This window comes from Protomyctophum bolini, assembly GCF_963924005.1.
Source record: "Protomyctophum bolini genome assembly, chromosome: 3".
In the NCBI taxonomy this organism is placed as follows: Eukaryota; Metazoa; Chordata; class Actinopteri; order Myctophiformes; family Myctophidae; genus Protomyctophum; species Protomyctophum bolini.
In genome coordinates this window covers 15,318,637-15,330,439 of record NC_137864.1, presented here as the reverse complement: position 1 = coordinate 15,330,439, position 11,803 = coordinate 15,318,637, and the positions used below count along the sequence as shown (strand labels likewise).

The following is an 11,803-nucleotide window of genomic DNA, read 5'->3' as shown; positions in this document are numbered from 1 at the left end:
CTTCATGGTTTTGCTGTGTAGAGCAGGGAGGTCAGCGGGCTGTCTCTGTCTTCATGGTTTTGCTGTGTAGAGCAGGGAGGTCAGCGGGCTGTCTCTGTCTTCATGGTTTTGCTGTGTAGAGCAGGGAGGTCAGCGGGCTGTCTCTGTCTTCATGGTTTTGCTGTGTAGAGCAGGGAGGTCAGCGGGCTGTCTCTGTCTTCATGGTTAGACTTAGCGCTCATGGTTTTGCTGTGTAGAGCAGGGACGTCAGCGGGCTGTCTCTGTCTTCATGGTTTTGCTGTGTAGAGCAGGGAGGTCAGCGGGCTGTCTCTGTCTTCATGGTTTTGCTGTGTAGAGCAGGGACGTCAGCGGGCTGTCTCTGTCTTCATGGTTTTGCTGTGTAGAGCAGGGACGTCAGCGGGCTGTCTCTGTCTTCATGGTTTTGCTGTGTAGAGCAGGGACGTCAGCGGGCTGTCTCTGTCTTCATGGTTAGACTTAGCGCTCATGGTTTTGCTGTGTAGAGCAGGGAGGTCAGCGGGCTGTCTCTGTCTTCCTGGATTCTGTTGCCTTGAAGCAACCGCTGTGGTTCTGTCCACCTACTTTATGTCTGAAATCATCTGTGCCACTAGGACAATCTCTTTGGCCTGTGATTTTAACTTTTTTCCAGTGTTCTCATGCGAATCTCACTCTGTCACTCCCATTACCTTATAACCCACTGGTTCTAAAAGTGGGTGGAAAAGTACTAAAATGTTTTAAGTAAAAGTATCAATACTGCAATGCAGAAATACTCTGTTCCAAGTAAAAGTCTGGAATAGTACTTGAATAGTATTGACAGTATTGACATAAATTTAACGTAAAGTACCAAAAGTACAAGTACTCATTATGCAGAATGTCCCGTTTCAAGTTTTAAAATGTATAACAATCTTTTGAAAATGGCAGATCTACAAGCTCACAATGCATCGCATTGCGACGCATTGTGAGCTTGTAGATCGGCTAGTAGTTGGACTCCTATTGTTATATTCTAAAGAAAACCTCACCACGATGATGCGGAAAAAAGGAAATCAAACATTTGCTACAGACATACAAAATTAGTGGTCAATAATGTTATCAGAAACGCATAAAGAGCTAGCCCTGAATGACCATAATAGATTTAATGACCATAACAGATTTGACCCTGAATGACAGATTTGAGATTCTGCTGAGAATACCATGAAGCCTTTCTTTCGTCAGAGGACATTGAAATGTGAATGAGATGATGCCAAGTGTGCGTGTACATATTATCCCGATACGTTGTAACATTTGACATTAATTACCTTATAAGCTATCGTTTAATTTTGAATGTCTGTAGTTTTCTATTGTTTTCTTCGATGAAAATGCCTTTTTTTTGTTAAAGAACACGTCTAAGATGGCCAAAGTGTAAAATATTGATATATACAGTACATTGTTGTAGATAAGAGAAGAAAAAAACAAAAGAACAAATATTGAAAAACAAGCGAGCGAGAGAAAAGAGATCAGAAATGTTCAAGTTATCAGTTGAGTTGATACAGAAGTTATCTATCTATGCATTATTTTGATCTCGAGAAAAGGAAGTCACAAAAAAGCCTTGCATGCCATATAGGACAGTTGGAACGAACGACTGTGTATGTACTGAACAGAAATAATTTTTTATTTTATTTATTCTATTTTATAAAGGTATATACTGATTTTATTAGGACGAACAAGTAAGGTAAGTCTGTTGTCTCTTATTCTCTCACTCCCCGGTCAAGTCACACAGTTACAGAGAGAGAGAGAGATCGAAACTGTATCTTCACCTTGTACAGTAATGCACCGGGAGACTGGAAGTGTATATTCAAGGGTTGAATGTCTGTAGACCAGTGGTTCCCAAACTATTTAATGTCAAGGACCCCTAAATTGACACTAACTAGCCCGCGGACCCCCATTTGAAAACATGACAGAGACCCCCATAAGAGAAGATTTTTACGGCTCTAGCAGAGATTCTCAACCCGTTTAATTTCAAGGTCCCCCAGTTTTGACATGCATTAGTCTACGGACCCCCATTTAATGGCATTTCTATCTCTGGGACCCCCAATGTATATTGTAAAATCAATGTTAATTAAACGGGTCCATTTGGTTCCATTTGTACACTCAAGAGTTATAGACCCATAAAGGTCCATTTGGTTACAAACTATCCCCTGGGGACCCCCTGGGTAGTAGTGGAACCACTACTGTAGATTAAGGAGATGAGCTACACCTCCAGCCTCTCTGTCTATATCTCACACATATACAAACAAAACACTCACACAACAGCACTCACTCCACACACAGATGGAACGTATCTGCTTCAGTTTGCTGCTCACTGATTTGTACACCATATCAATGTAACCTATTGTGAGAATAAATGGCATTGTAAAACTTGACACTTGGCTCTTCTCTCCACGGAGTCTGCGTGTGTGTGTGTGTGTGTGTGTGTGTGTGTGTGTGTGTGTGTGTATTGAACAATTTAAGCGGAGAGCATGCAGAAATTAATACTTTGAGTCTAGAGGGTGTGAGCGGCAGTGGTGGAAAAAGTTTTTAATTAAGTAAAAATACCATTACTGCAATATAGAAATACTCTGTTATAAGTAAAAGTGGAGAGGGAAGCCTGAAGCACTCTGGTGGAGCTGTTGCCCCTGCGACCCGACAACGGATAAGCGGTTTATGATGGATGGGTAAAATGTACTCAAAGTGCCAAAAGTAGAAATTACTTATTATGCAGAATATCCCATTTCAAGTATTCAAATGTTTACACATCTATTGAAAATAGTAGGTCTACAACGACGCTGCAAAAGTACAATATTTGCGTCTGATATGTATAGTGGAGTAGAAGTAAAAGTACTGGAAATTTTGGAATACGTACAAATACCTCAAAATTGTACTTACTGTAAGTATACATTACTTAAGTAAATGTACTTAGTCACTTCCCACCAGTGGTAAGGAGTCACAACTGTCACTCCCGCTGCTCAGAGAGCCAAGGCTTGAGCAGGAAGTCAGGGCCGGCGGCGCCAACTCATCTTTCATCTTTATCCCCATGGGCGTGGCCTTATTTGGACTTCCTGGTTTACCGACTTCCTTGCGTGGCGTTCCAGCCTTCTTGGGCGCCGTCTTCTTCCCCGACGTCTGTTTATAGCGTCTGCGGGGAGTGGCGGGAGTTTTGGGGGTAGGCGGGACGGACTTGGGCTGTTTGGACACCATCGTCGGCGGATCCGAGGTGTCTTTCTCAGGGAAGGGGGTGGTTGGGGTGGAATGGTCAGAGAGGGGAGCTTTAGCTCCAGGATTTAAGGGTTTGTGTGGCGTCGGTGTGCTCTTTCCATAACCCGGTTTCTTCCTGACGCGATGAGGACGGGCTTTGGTTACCACAGAGGTTCGGCGGGATTTATTCAACGGCTGTTTTGACTTCACCCCATGTCTCAAAAGCCTTCTCCCCATCTCCCCTTTTCCCACTACGTCACCCTCCTCTGGATCCCCGGCTCCCTTCAACACCTCGTCACTTCTGATGGTTGACTTTTTCCTTTCTGCATCCTGTCCTATCACAGGCTTGGAAAGTGATTCGCTGGCGGCTGAGGTTGTGTCTTTCTTCCCGCCTCGTCCCTTTTTAGTAGCTTTCGGTTTCTCAGGGACGATTCCATCCAGGAGGCCTTTAGCTGCCGCTCTTGCAAGCACTTCCTGGACTGTTTCGGTCTTAATAATGTTCGCCTGAAAGGAAGAGAGAGGAGTAAGCATGCGAGGGAGAGACACAAGAGCACATTAACATTACTGGTTTTATGGGAAACAGATCTGAGATTATGCATGAAACTGCAGAGGATGGAAAAGGGATTGGGGGGGGTGCTTGAAAAGGGGACAGAGAGAGAGAGAGAGAGAGAGAGAATAGCAGAGGGTCTTTGTGGTTGCCCACAGAATAAAGTCTGGGACATTATTCATGTGCAACATGACAGTTGCATTCCCCATGGGCTCCTGCTATGCCTCCATTCTCCTCTCTTCACAACATTTGAGAGCACAGAGTTCCTAATGTGTCTCTGTATGTTTTATGAAGAACTGAGATCCAATTCCTGCGACAGATTGGTTCAGGACACTACAGAGAGACAGCTGGTTGTCCATGCGGTGGTCTCTCTCTCTCTCTCACACACACAGACACACAGTCACACACACACGCATGCACGCACGCACGTACGCATGCACACGCATACAAATGCCCACACACAAGGAGAATAGTGTCTTGTTCTGCAGTGGCATTTAGACAAGAGGAAAAATACTTTTAAATCTCTTAAAAGCTCAACCCTCCCCTCTATCTCTTTTTCTTTCTTTCTGCCTGACTTCTTTCTCTTCCCCCTCTTTCTCTTGCACTTCTCTCTCGCTCTCTGCCTCCCTAATATGAATGAAAATAAAAGCCTGGGTACCAAGGCTAGTCCCCTGACTGTCTTATCCCCAATGAATTGTGTGCAGCACAGCAGTTATACAACTGCAGATTATTATTATTATCTTTTCTGGTGTTTGTATGTGTGTGTAACCTGCCTGACTTCGACCACAACCCTCTTACTTTATCCTCACTTATCCATAGACATGTGGATACTGGTATATGTAGTGGAATAAGCCTATGTCTGTAGTGGAATAAGATTACAACCAACATGTTGACCAAGTCTGAAGTTTTGTATGAACTAGGGCATACGTTGTTAATCAATTAGATTGGGCAGTATTTGTATGCATTTCTTCAGGCATTCATGTAACTAATTATATTTTCTAATTCAACTGAAAGGAATTCCTGCATTAACTGTATAATGTTTATTTTAATCATAATGGGCATTTGTGGTTAACTCAACCTTCTTTCCATGTCCATTTCTCTATAAATGGCTTATTTCTCCATGCATTCACCACATTCCCTGCATCTAACGAGATTAGATGACATGCTCCTGCTGAGTCCTGCATCCTCCTCTCTCTCTCTCTCTCGCCCCACCCCCTCTAGCATGCACTGCAACGCCCATGGATGGCTGTGGAGACATTGACCTGGGGCGTGGTGAACTGTCTAAGCAGTGACACTACTGACTGAATGACAAGCTGTACCGACGATGTGATCTAGAGACCACCATAGGAGTGGCTGCAGATCTAATCACAGATGCTTATTAGATTCAGCACCACTGAACACATGGTACCTGATTGGTATTGGATGCATGTGTGTGCGCAGGAGTATAGGCCTACAGCATGAATCATTGAAAATCCGGTACAGTACACATGTTGCACTTCACATTTAAATGGTAATAAATAATGTCTGTAGACTGAGCCACTGTTGGCCATAGTTTGTCATTTCAAAGGAAGATTATTAAGCCATTTAGGCCTGACGTCGAAATTTAAAAGATTTTTTTTCTAAATCATGACAATTTTCTGAAAGATTTGAGGCACATTTTTCAAAAAATAAATTCAAAAATAGCAGACCTACATGTTCATAGCACGCCACTCTGTGGCGCGCTATGAGCTTGTAGATCTGCTATTTTTCAATAGCTAATTTATAACAATGTTTAAAACACCAAAAGGGGTTCCCGCCCAAAGAATTTTGCCGCTGGAACCACCACCATGGCCACACTACTGTCAGGGTTGGACGTCACTCTATAGTCACTAGACTAAAGTGACCCATCACCATTTCTTTCTTACTGCACCCCGAGTCAAATAAGTCTAGATCCGGCCCTGTTGCACTGGCAGCGCATAGGAGTTGTGAGTCACATCGGCATCAAAAGAACTATAGCATCCTTTTCATACTACTCCTTTTTAACGATTGTGGGAACAGCGTAGAGGACGAAAGAGTGTAGAGATGACAGAGAAACTACAGGAGTAACAGGAGGCCTGGAAGAAAGATGGCTGCATCACCTTGCAATGTGTGAAATGGTATTTCATCTTTAAGGTGTCTGCTTTTTTTTATGGAGCATTGGAATAATGCTTGTGTGTGTGCACGCGCGTGTGTGCACGCGTTTGGCTGTGCAGACAAGCAGAAAGGTCTGACCTCCCTGCAGACAGACAGTAAAACAGTGCAGCCTCAGCACTACTGGAAGGATCTTGTCCCAAAGCAATCACACATGCACAACCCATGCACACACACTCACACACGTGTGCACATACGGTATGTGCACGTACTGTACACACACTTTACACTGGTGCAGGTACGTATATGCATGCACACACATGTACAAACAAAACATAAATGCATGAGAGTTGACAGTGCACACACACACACACACGCACGCACACACACACACACACACACACACACACACACACACACACACACACACTCTCTCTCTAATTAGCTTTCTGTAGGGTTTACTTAAGAGAGAAGTTCCCTTTCTGAACTCATTATTTCTCTCTAATTTTCCCTCGCCCTCCCCATGTCTGTCAACTCTCTCTCTCCTTTGTGTCTCTCTCACCTCTCTAACCAGCCGTGCTATGAAGCAGCCATTGGTGTGCTCGGAGGGTTCAATCCTGAAGAACTTGTCTGTTGTTTTGTCTCCGACAAGCCCTGACCCAGAACCTTCAGCCAAAACTGGACCATTCACCCTATGGGAGCAGCACAGAAGCAGGTTAGAATACAGAGCATATACAGCCAGCAACTTTAAGTTGTGGGTATGCTTTCGTATGTGTGCACGAACACGGCCACTGTGGTTGATTGTTGCTGTTTTTGATACAAACTTCATCGCTTCTAAAACGTTCCATGTTTAGTTACTTTAGTGCTGTGTGTCATCCAGCTGTTAACAGTTAACCACATGAACCCTAGCATCCCTAGCTGTTCTTGGAGAAACATTCGCCAAAAAAAGCATCTACAAGCGAAAGCACAAACCGCACCAATGATTCGCCACACAACTCCTTGCAACTTGCAACTACTTGCAACCATTATCCCCAATGCCTGCAGTTGCAAGGAGTTGCATTGGTGTGGTCGACCTTGCAACAGTTTTGTTACACAGAGTAGCAACTAGTGTGGTTTGAGCTTTAAAATTGTAGATCAGATCAGCTATTTTCGGCAAAGACATTTTCTGTAGAGGGGGGGGGGGGGGGGGAGGGGGGCACAGCAGGTGCACAGTCGACTGAGGTCAAGTATAGAGGGTTTAAGTGGTTAGATATTTAGTATGGTGTTTTGGGAATGATTTGACAGCTCACAGTGTTACAGTAGCCTAAATGAAGAGAATACTATATGGACAGTGGGTGACTGAATGATTTAGGTGACTGCAGTGTGGAGGGATGTGAGAGCTGATGAGGCACGCGTTGGAGAGCATGAGCAGCAGGCGTGAAAGTGACTCCCTGGAATCTTCTGCTCTGTATCTCCTGTCCTCTTCCACTGCCCTCGTCTTTGGGATTAACTACCTTGCTTTCTATGGCAACTGCAGTCCAACTTTACATTAGCCTAGTTACAGAAAATGACAGATGAGGTAGTAACTTCTCTCTCTCTCTCTCTCTCTCTCTCTCTCTCTCTCTCTCTCTCTCTATCTCTATCTCTCTGTATTTATTGTCTCCACCAGGCCGAAGGCATGGGGAGAGTATGTGTGCGTGCGTGCGTGCGTGCGTGCGTGAGTGCGTGCGTGTGTCCCGCCCACACGCCCGTCAAGGAAAAACCTTTGCCCTGTATTTTTCACATCTGCTCTTGATTGCGCCAACAGGAGGCCGACTTATGTTTTATCCAAATTTCACTCTAATCGGTACACATGATCTCTATAGTCCTGTGATCACGGACTGTTTTATTTCTCATATTTCATCCTGATTAGCTAAGATTGGCTTCCAAAGTTTTCAGGAGTGGCCCGTTTTGTACAGAATGCTACATCCGATTGCGGTGAAACTGTGCATATTCCCACTAGTTATTTCTGTTTTCCTTGCTCTGTTTTATTAGATGACACACACACACACACACACACACACACACACACACACACACACACACACACATGTAGAGTACAGTACAAAGATGTGTACACAGCTCAAATTATCTCTTTCCCACTTGAATCATGCACGCACGCGCATATGAATACATATTATATGCACAAACAGGCACACCAAACTTTAGAATACAGATTCCTACTGTACACACACCCATGGGATTATTAAAATCAAGAAACATATTTTTTTCCCTCTCATGCTCTCTCTCTCTCTGTTCTTGTCTTATTAGGAACCATAATGGGACTTGGCAGTAATTATCTCTCAGGCAGAGGAATATGCAAATAAGGCTATAGCTTAGTATAGTGTATATACTGTACATGCATGCGTATGCATTATAATGAATGTATTCACTCTGGGACCACACACCTCAGATCAGAGTACTCACTGTACTCATTGTTTATAATACCCAGTGCAGTATATGTTACTATACAGTGGTTGAAAGAGTACTCAAATGTTTTACTTAAGAAAAAGTATCAATACTGCAATATAGAAATACTCTGTTACCGGTGCATCCTTCACAGACGGAAGAATGCATTCATGGTTTTTTGTGCACATGCATGGCGACTCTGAGGTAAATGGGACAGATGATGCCAGTTGTGTGCAGTGTTGGGCAATATTACTCAAGAGAGTAATATGTTACTTATTACATATTATTTAAAAATGTAATAATATTATATTACTTGTTACTTGGAATCAAGAGTAATATATTACTATTATACGAGTAAGACGCGCAAACGCGGGAAGCGAACGCAGCTCGTACATATTTGGGTTTTGGACGTATAGCTGCTTTGGGGACTCCTTATATGGTGCCCCTTTTGTGCCCATATATGGAGCTGAGTGGACCTGGCCCCTTTTGTGCCCATATATGGAGCTGAGTGATTGCTGATGCAACACACTCCATATTTGGATAGCGGGACAGACAGACAGACAGACACACAGACATGATCTGCTAGGTCTCATAGTAAGTGCTCACAGCGTTCGCAATCACTGCGTTCGCAATTATATTATATGTTTGCGCCCCCCACCCACACAAAAATGGGATGTACACAATCTGTTTATTCGACTTCTTTTAGAACTGAATCTAATTTGAATAATAATACAAATTAAGAAGAGTCACTGATCACCCTAAAAGGCGTTAAAATAAAGCAGCAATCTCTCTTGATCTTTTAAATAAATGTTTTCAAACGGTAGCCAACAAATCCTGAGTAATATGTAATATGTGCTATTTTTACAAAGTAAATGGGTATAATAATTATTACTGTTTTGGCAGAGTAATTAATACCTTACATTGGGTAAAGTAATAATTATATTATTTTCTAGTTACCGCCCAACACTGGTTGTGCGTGTGTGTGTGTGTGTGTGTGTGTGTGTGTGTGTGTGTGTGTGTGTGTGTGTGTGTGTGTGTGCGTGTGCGTGTGCGAGAGTGAGTGAGTGAGAGTTCACCTGAAGGGCAACAGTTTGGTGTGCGTGTCTACTTTCGCTAAGACTGTTTTCACCAGCTTTTCATTTTCCTCCGGATACACTGAGCGTGTGCAGTAGACCACGGTCTTCACCTTAGGAACTGACAGGGAGACAGGCGGAATGTGACAGGCTCTCCTTTGTGCACAGTGTGGAGACAAAACAATACATCTTTTTTAGACATTCCTCACAAGGATAGTAACATGGGGATAATTATGGAACATGAGGACATTTTGCTGGTCCCCACTTTGCAAGGGGCTATTTTAGGACTTACAAGTTTATGGCCATGGTTAGAATTATAATTGGACTACGGTAAGGTTAAGCATGTTATGGTTAGGGAAGGTGGTATGGTTACATTCCCCAGCCCCTAGGGAAAGAATGTAGTACTGGTGTGTGTGTGTGTGTGTGTGTGTGTGTGTGTGTGTGTGTGTGTGTGTGTGTGTGCGCGCGCGCTTCTCACATTTAAGAGCGTGCTTCAGTAGTCGTGCCTGCTGTGCTGCCAGTGTTCGTGTCTTACTCGAGGACACAGGACCTTCACATAAATCCTGCAGCAGATCACGGTCTGAAAAAAAGATATAATATATACAGTAATTCTCATAATACCAGTGATTTTAGAGTGTTTCAGCAACTCGTATCCTTCTCCTGAATTTTGTGAGGGGGGCTAGCCCCTCCTACATCCAGCTTTTGGTTGCCGTCCACGTACGATTTGTCACACACGTTGCCGCAGTGAAATTTGTCCTCCACATTTGACCCATCTCTTGGAGCGGTGAGCCGCAGCCAAGGAGCGGTGAGCTGCAGCCAAGGAGCAGTGAGCCGCAGCCAAGGAGCGGTGAGCTGCAGCCAAGGAGCGGTGAGCCGCAGCCAAGGAGCGGTGAGCCGCAGCCAAGGAGCGGTGATCTGCAGCCAAGGAGCAGTGAGCTGCAGCTAAGGAGCGGTGAGCTGCAGCTAAGGAGCGGTGAGCCGCAGCCAAGGAGCACAGAATGTGACGCCTACCTCCATGTTCAGTCAGAATGGTGTCAACCGGGTCATTGAGGCCTGAGCAGGAACACTGAGGCAGCAGTATGATGAGGTTCATGCGATGAACGGCACCGGCAAACTCATCCAGACCACGGAACTGCTCTGACAGAACCCGCACATCTATAAGTCAGGGATATAAATGTATATATAAATATACTGTCTTCTGTCATTCACGCAGGCGTGCACGCAGGCGCGAACACATGCGCGCACGCACGTACGCATGCGCGCGCACACACACACACACACACACACACACACACACACACACACACACACACACACACAGATAGGACTCCATCTTGCGCCACCCATATCCCTTATCCCTAGACGTATTTGACATTTTTTACTATTTTGAAAAACATTTTAAAATAGTAGCCGATCTACATCGATACATTGTGAGCTTGTAGATCGGCTATTTGAACTATTTTAAACGTTTTTTTTTATAGTAAAAATGGCAAATTAGTTTAGGGATAAGGGTTAAGGGGTTGTGCAAGATATAGCCCATAGTGTACAATACCAGCTCTCTACAAGCACACAACACGCCACAATGTGACCATTTGTGAGCTTGTAGATTCGCTAATTGTGGTGGGACAGTGCCGCACAAGCACAACTAAGTATAGAAATCACTTTACAAAAGTCACATAATTCAAATACTGTACTTCAGTACCCATTCATTCGTGCATCCCATTGATTCACTTATTGAATCACCTTTTGTCTTATAAAGGAAATCAAACATTTTCTATGATTTTTCATTCAATATCTCTCCTCACTCTTCAAGTCCATTCCTGTGAGCAGCTCTTGCAGCTCCTCTGTCCGTGCAGGAGTGAGGTCACCTCCACAGACCAGCACCTTTCCTCCCCCAGAACAGTGGGCAGCAGACAGGGCAGCTATGTGAGCCACCGTCAGCGCTGAGAAGGACCCGGCCACCATGAGGTCATTGTTCTCAGAGACCAGGGACTGCAGAGCGTTGACAGCCAAACACACAGTCCTGTCCTGAACACATGAACATGGTTACTGATTAAAAGGAATAATTTTTCATGCTTATGTTTCAAAATACACAAAATATTTCTTAAAACTTTTTTGGAAACCGGGCTACACAAAAAGAAATATATACAGCATTATGTAGGTACTGTAGGCCTATAGGCTACAGTATATTATTTCATTCTAGTATTTTTTTCTTCATTCCCAGAGTGACTTCTTGATCCCACAGCTTTGTCGTCAGCATTATCACAAACAGCTGGAGCTGGCCTAGCTAGTGACTGCTTCCACTTTTTCAGCTGACTACAGATCTCAGCAGTTTGCTCCACCAGCTGGGCAAACCATGGCGTAGACAGTAGCCTAATGGTTTCTTTAATTTTGTGTAATTGATTTTGATAGATATTGATAGTAAATTAGACCTTGAGTC

The 11,803-nt window shown here is 44.0% G+C and overlaps 1 protein-coding gene across 6 annotated transcripts in view; it reads left to right on the top strand.

Moving 5' to 3' along the window:
• apbb2b (amyloid beta (A4) precursor protein-binding, family B, member 2b) overlaps positions 1-2,396 on the top strand; it is an 83,113-nt gene extending 80,717 nt beyond the window's left edge. For 4 of the 6 annotated variants that reach the window (XM_080760014.1, XM_080760013.1, XM_080760009.1 and 1 more), the window contains one exon: positions 129-2,396. The gene's annotated coding sequence lies outside the window, so the exon portion shown is untranslated. Of the gene's footprint in view, positions 1-30; positions 91-128 lie in introns of those variants that run through there. The other 2 variants (XM_080760010.1, XM_080760011.1) reach the window with 2 other exon arrangements.
• Positions 2,397-11,803: the final 9,407 nt, after the last annotated feature.